Here is a 7,969-nt window from a genome sequence, read left to right on the forward strand (position 1 = left end):
GAATTAGGATATAAAATGATGGTCTTATAACTGATAGTAGAAAATTAGAATTACATCATTTAATTACATTTTTAATTAATTTTTTTGGGGATATGTTATATATATATAGGATGATGTTAATATTATTATATTTTTATTTTTATAAGTGTAAAATTTATATATTTTTGGACCAATTCCTAACGAAAAAGAGCCTAAAACAATGAAAGTTTCAGTGTGTGTAACTTAGAACTTTTTGGAGGAAAATGTTATTTTTTATTTTTAAGTTAATCCTAAAGTTATTCATTAATTATGTCAAGTTAGTTGCTTATTTTGTTAATAAAGTTTTAATGACAATTTAGCTATTTCTTTAATTAATTTTGTTAATACATAATAATAACGTTTATGGACTAGTCGTCATGTACATAATTAACATTAACATTAATATTCATAAATTTTTATAGATCTGGTTTGAAATTTGACCAAATTCGTAAGAATTTCTAAACATTAGAGATAAAAAATCATATTAGATAAAACATAGTAGCTTGTGGAAAATATATAATAAGAAAAAGCCAAAAATAATTCTATATGTAAATATTTGGACCACGTGACCATGGCATTTATTTTTACTTCTTATACTCTAAAAAAATATTAAATGTAAGATAGGATTTTTAAAAAAAATTATTTACATGCATATTATATTAAAGGCTAGAATAACAAAATAACAAAATACTAAAATTGTCTACATACATATTATATAATTATATATATTATATTATTTATGAATTACTATTATAATCATACTGTTCATATGATTATATATTTATTCTCTTTATTAGATGAAGATCGAATTTACTGTACAAAAATAAATAAATTGTCTGTATGTGGATTGTTAATTTTTTGCACTAGTTGTTGTGCTATTTTTACATGTATATAATAAATAAATTTTATAATTTAAAAAGTAATAATTAAATGATATCTTTGTGTTAATTTTTAATAGAAAAAAAGTTAGATGGATAAGTCAATTTTCTAATTCTATATGTAAGCTAATATTATTACTTTAAATTTTGATTTTGAATAACATAAAAAATTAAAAAAAAAACTAATTTATTATTTATATTAAAATAAAACTTCAATTTATTAAAAAAAATGGTTAGAGTTTATTATTAATGTATATAATTAAACATTACGAACATATCCTTGTTTTGGATGTTTCGCCAAACAATTAGTAAATAAAAATTAATTTTTTAATTTATTTGAAGATGAAATAAGAATTTTATTTATTAAAATTTGTGGCAAATACCTATTAAAATTACAAGTTCTCTAAATTTTTATTTCTTAATTGTCAAAGTTCATTAAAATATTTTCAATGATAATTTAATTCAAGTAAAAATTTTATCTCAAATTCTATTTAAAAGTTTATTTATTTCATATTAAAATAAATAATTTGAAAATAGGAGAAAGAATATTCCATGTTTTTCAGTTTTTTATTAAATTATGGACAAAAAGAATATTTATCTGGCTGGCTGGGTAGTGGTCTTAAAAATTAAACTTTATGAAACATAATTTTACTTATATATTATTAAGTTTCGAATTCTGTCAAAATTCTCCATTTACATTTTTCGATATGATTTTACCTTTTTGGATATCGTAAAATATTGACCTTAGCAAATAAGAATTATATAAATTTTGAATTTTGTCAGTCATTGAATATTTTTGTACTTAGGATGAATATAGGATGAATGGAGTTAATATTATTTTATATTTTTTTATACAAATATTATTACATATAAATGTGATTAACGGGGTAAAATAAAAAATTTGTGTAGTTTTTTTGCTATCGTCAATATTTTTTGAATTTTTTTTTGAAAAAAGTGTAATTTTCATTTTTAAGAGCGATATAAGTATAATGAACCTTAAATTAATCATTTCTCAATTATCTTCTTTAATCATATTATATTATATTATTTGAAATGTTGAGGTGGATAAGTTATTTGGTCCTTAATTTGTATTATATTTAGATTTAATGGTGATTTATTGTTTTCATGAGTAGATTTGAATGTAGTCTAATTATTCATAATTTCTTTAATATTATGCTTATATACTCCTATTTATATTGTAGGTATTAATTAATTTTATTAAATTTATAATTATAATCATATTATTAATTCAACGATGGGACTGCATACCTAACTTAATTTTTCTTTTTTTTTTTTTCACTTTATGTACTCTAAAAAACAAAATTAATTATTTATAATTAAGAATAATTTATGTACAAAATTAAACTCTAAATCAAATTATAATAGGACTTTAAAGAATCTGCATGCATTTTATAATTATATATGTCGTATTATTTATAAATTATCATTATAATTATTTCATATTATTAGATATATATTTATTCGCTTTATTAGGCAATAAAAAAAGGAATAAAATTGATTTTATTGTACAAAAATAGTCCATGTTTTAGTATATCTGTAATTATATATCATATTTGTGTTAATATATGTTTATGTATATTTATAATTTTCATGTAAAATTAGGAGTTTGGACTTAAAATGCTGACCTTAGAAGTGATTTTAAAAATTAGAATTCAATCACTCAATTAACATTTTTAGTCATATATATATAGAATGAGGTTTAGTCCTATTTATATTGTAGGTATTAATTAATTTTATTAAATTTATAATTATAATCATATTATTAATTCAACGATGGGACTGCATACCTAACTTAATTTTTTTTTATTTCACTTTATGTACTCTAAAAAATAAAATTAATTATTTATAATTAAGAATAATTTATGTACAAAATTAAACTTAAAATCAAATTATAATAGGACTTTAAAGAATCTACATGCATTTTATAATTATATATGTCGTATTATTTATGAATTAACATTATAATCATTTCATATTATTAGATATATATTTTTTCGCTTTATTAGGCAATAAAAAAAGGAATAAAATTGATTTTATTGTACAAAAATAGTCCATGTTTTAGTATATCTGTAATTATATATAATATTTGTGTTTATATATGTTTATGTATATTTATAATTTTCATGTAAAATTAGAAATTCGGACATAAAATACTGACTTAGAAGTAATCTTAAAAATTAGAATTATATCACTCAATTGATATTTTTAGTCATATGTATATAGAATGAGGTTTAGTCCTATTTATATTGTAGGTATTAATTAATTTTATTAAATTTATAATTATAATCATATTATTAATTCAACGATGGGACTGCATACCTAACTTAATTTTTCTTTTTTTTTATTTCACTTTATGTACTCTAAAAATAATTAATTATTTATAATTAAGAGTAATTTATGTACAAAATTAATCTTAAAATCAAATTATAATAGGACTTTAAAGAATCTACATGTATTTTATAATTATATATGTCGTATTATTTATGAATTACCATTATAATCATTTCATATTATTAGATATATATTTATTCGCTTTATTAGGCAATAAAAAAAAAGAATAAAATTGAATTTATTGTACAAAAATAGTCCATGTTTTAGTTTATCTGTAATTATATATCATATTTGTGTTTATATATGTTTATGTATATTTATAATTTTCATGTAAATTAGGAATTCGGACATAAAATACTGACCTTAGAAGTAATCTTAAAAATTAGAATTACATCACTCAATCAACATTTTTAGTCATATATATATAGAATGAGGTTTATATTATATATTTTTAGGAAAAAATATAGAGACACCCCTGTAATACTAGGAATGTTAAAAAAACTCCCTATGAAAATTAAAGTATCAAATGCTCCCCCTATGATACAAAATAAATTCAAAAAATCCATCCGTACAAAAATTAGGCCACGCGCGCTTAAACTGCGATTTTTTTATGAAGTACCTTTTTCTTTTTATATTGTTGCCATTCTCTCACTTGTAATATATATAATATTATATATATGATTATTTATATAATAATTATTTAATTAAAATAGTATATATTTTTAATAATAATAATTGTTCTTTTATATAACAATTAGTTAATTATTTATATAATAAAATATTATTTTAATTAAATTAAAATTAATTATATATAATTAAAAAAAAAGCAGTAGTTGTCGCCCAACGCAACGAGGGCGATGCCGATCGGCCAAATCTAGACAGCCGACGATGCCCAAATGGATGTTAGGGGGAGGAAAGTTCACGGGAGAGAGGGGGGGGGGGGTTTGGAGGTGAGAGGGCTGGGGGGAGGGGGAAGAAGATGTTGGGGGGTTATAATTGTTATTTTGAATTTTTTTTTATAAATTATAATTATAAATATATTTTAATAATTATAAATTATATATATTATGAATTAAAATAATTATATACTAATAAGTCTAGTTTGACTGGTTGATTAGATGGGGTGTTTTAGTCATTTCTAAAAAAATAGATTCAAATTGACTAGGGGGCAGTGTGTTATTTATTCGTAATATTTTTATATTTTTTATAGTGTGAAAGTATAAGATGTTTATTATATTTTTTTAATTTATGAAGATAATGTTTAATTTGAATAGTTATTCAAACAAAATATTATTTTAGAGTTCAAGACAATTTATACAAGAAACAAAAAAAAAAAAAGAACACCCAATATAAAATTATCCCAATTTAAATTATTCATATTAATATAAATAATAAAGTAACAATAAACTACAAAGACATAAAAATGATTTTTAGTTGCTGCTTCTTATTATTTTTTATTTTAATTATTATTTGTTTTGAAAATATCTTAATACATTATATAATTTAGTTAACATTATTTTTTTAATAAACTTGACTAAAATTATAATATATAAATTTAGTAAAACATATAAATAATATCAATAAATAAATTTCTTAAGAGCTTTATTTTAATATAAATAATAAGTTAATTTTTTAAAATTATTATTTTTGTTTGACATAATACAAAATAAAATAAATTATAATCAAAATTTGAAACCAAAATAATAATATTGACTTATATAAATGCCCATTCAAAATACTATTAATATTGGGTTTGTAAAAAATTCAAAAGTATTATATCCATGATTTTATCATAGTAGGAGGAGCGATGAGAAATAATAAATATTTCTCTAATTTTTCATATTTGCTAGAGGCATTTTTAGTAAATATTAAAAAACAATTAGTAAAGAAGAATATTACAAAAAAAAAAGATAAAAAAACAATGATTTTAATCGTTGGTTGAACTATAAATATTATTTGTTATGTGCACATAAGAAAAACATGCAACAATAACTAACAAATAAAATAATTAAATTGACAAAATTAATTAATACCTACAATATAAATAAGAATATATAAGCATAATATAAAAAAATTAAGAATAAGTAGACCACAATCAGAAGAGATCTACTCATAAAAATATATAAGTGACCACTAAATCTAATATAATGACAAAATAAGAAAATTTTAAATAATATAATATGATACGATTAATGAAAGAGAACTGAAAAATGATTAATTTAGGGTTAATTCGCTTGGGAATTACACTTTTTTCTCAAAAAAAAAATATTCCAAAAGTACACGTACAGAAAATTCACTATTTTCATCTGATCCTCTTTGTTAAGAATTTGACGAAAAATTTGACAATAGCATAAAAGTTACACAAAATTTTAATTTTACCCCCCTCAATCAACATTTATTATGTAATATTTTTGTACTTATAAAAAAAATATATAATAACATTAACTCCACTCCATAATAATATATAAGTAAAATTATATTTTTATAAAGTTTAATTTTTAAGAGCACTGCCTAGCCAAATAAATACTCTTTTTTGCACATAATTTAATAAAAAACTGAAAAACATGGAATATTCTTTCTCCTATTTTCAAATATTTATTTTAATAGAAAATAAATAAACTTTTAAATAGAATTTGAGATAAAATTTTTACTTGAATTAAATTATTATTAAAAATATTTTAATAAACTTTGACAATTAAGAAATAAAAAATTAGAGAACTTGTAATACGTATTTACCACAAACTCTAATAAATAAAATAAAAATTTTATCTTCAAATAAATTAAAAATTAATTTCTATTTACTAATTGTATTGCGAAACATCCAACGCAAGAATATGTACGTAATGTTTGGTTATATACATTAATAATAAACTTTCCATATATTATAATTTTTAAATAAATATAAATAATAAATTAGTTTTTTTTTAATTTTTGATGTTATTCACAAATTTAAAGTAATAATATTAGCTTACATATAAAATTAGAAAATTGAAAAAAAAATTATTAAAAATTAACACAAAGATATTATTTAATTATTAAGACCACTGCCTAACAACTAGTGTAAAAAAATAACTACCCACATAATAAATTAACAAAATCAATAAAAAGGAACATGACAAAACAAGGAACAAGAAGTATAAGAAGTAAAAATAAATGTCATGGTCACGTGGTCCAAATATTTACATATAGAATTATTTTTTACTTTTTTTTTATTTTCCACAAACTACTATATTTTATATAATACAATTTTTTTTATCTCAAATGTTTACAAATTCTTACATATTTGGTCAAATCAAACCAAATCTATAAAAATTTATAAACATTACTGTTAATGTTAATTATGTACATGACGACTAGTCCATAAAAATTAACTAATTATTATTATGAATTAACAAAATTAATTAAAGAAATAGCTAAAATTATCATTATAACTTTATTAACAAAATAAACAACTAACTTGAGATAATTAATGAATAAAATTAGGATTAACTTAAAAATAAAAAAATACATTTTCCTCCAAAAAGTTCTAAGTTACACACTGAAACTTGCATTGTTTTAGGCTCAACCCTTTTCCGTTAGGAATTGGTCCAAAAATATTGATAAAAAATTTTAAACTTATAAAAACAAAAATATAATAATATTAACATCATCCTATATATATGACATATTCCAAAAAATATTAATTAAATGACATAATTCTAATTTTCATTTTATATCCTAACTCCGAGCCCTACATGAGAACTATAAATCAGTAAATTCAATTATAATTACGAATATAGTAACCATATGGACTATTTATTTATTTTGGACAATAAATTCAATTTTCTTCTTTTTTTATTGCCTAATAAAGCAAATATAGTGGAATAAAGGTAATTCATAAATGATATGACAAATATAATTATATAAAGCATATAAATTCTTTAAAAGTCCTATTATACGACAACATTAAGAACCAAAAACATGTCATTTGCCCTATAAGATTGGTACACAGAGAATAAAACAAAAAAGAACCATAAATATAATTTACCCTTATATAACAATATAATAATGTGAAAATATTATTAGTAATTTATAATAAATCACAAAAATACTAATATAATTATAAACAATTTATGTACAATTAATTCAATATTTTTATTCTAAGTACGCAAATAAATATTCTTTTGTTTCTATAGTAAATTATATATAATTAAAAATATAATTATATAATATAATTATATAATATAATTATATAATATAATAGTACGTAGATAATTTCTTTAAAAATAATTATTTTAAAATTCAAAAAGTACAAATAATTGCCTTGGTAACGTGGTTCCAAATATTTACATATAAGATTAATTTTGACTCATTTAGCCATTGATGTAATTTTTGATCTTTAACGTTTATAAATTCTTAGGAATTTGGTCAAATTTCAAACCAAATTTGTAAAAATTTATAAATATTAAAATTCAAAATCATTAAACTATAAATAATGACAAAAAATATAATTATATATATATGTGTGTGCGTGTGTGTAACAAGCCAACAGATAATTGATATCTTACTACTTAACATATATACTACATTAAAATATTTGGTCTACTTAATAATTTTTCTAGCAATATGATTAAATTCTTAATTGATCTTTAAATTAAATAATCAATTAAAATTTTAATTTGTAGCACTCCAATTCGTTCCATCAATTTTAAAATATTTTTTCCCACAGCAGGACAAATAAA

This window comes from Sesamum indicum, linkage group LG6 (assembly GCF_026168435.1).
Source record: "Sesamum indicum cultivar Baizhima isolate 11 linkage group LG6, ASM2616843v1, whole genome shotgun sequence".
Classification (NCBI taxonomy): domain Eukaryota; kingdom Viridiplantae; phylum Streptophyta; class Magnoliopsida; order Lamiales; family Pedaliaceae; genus Sesamum; species Sesamum indicum.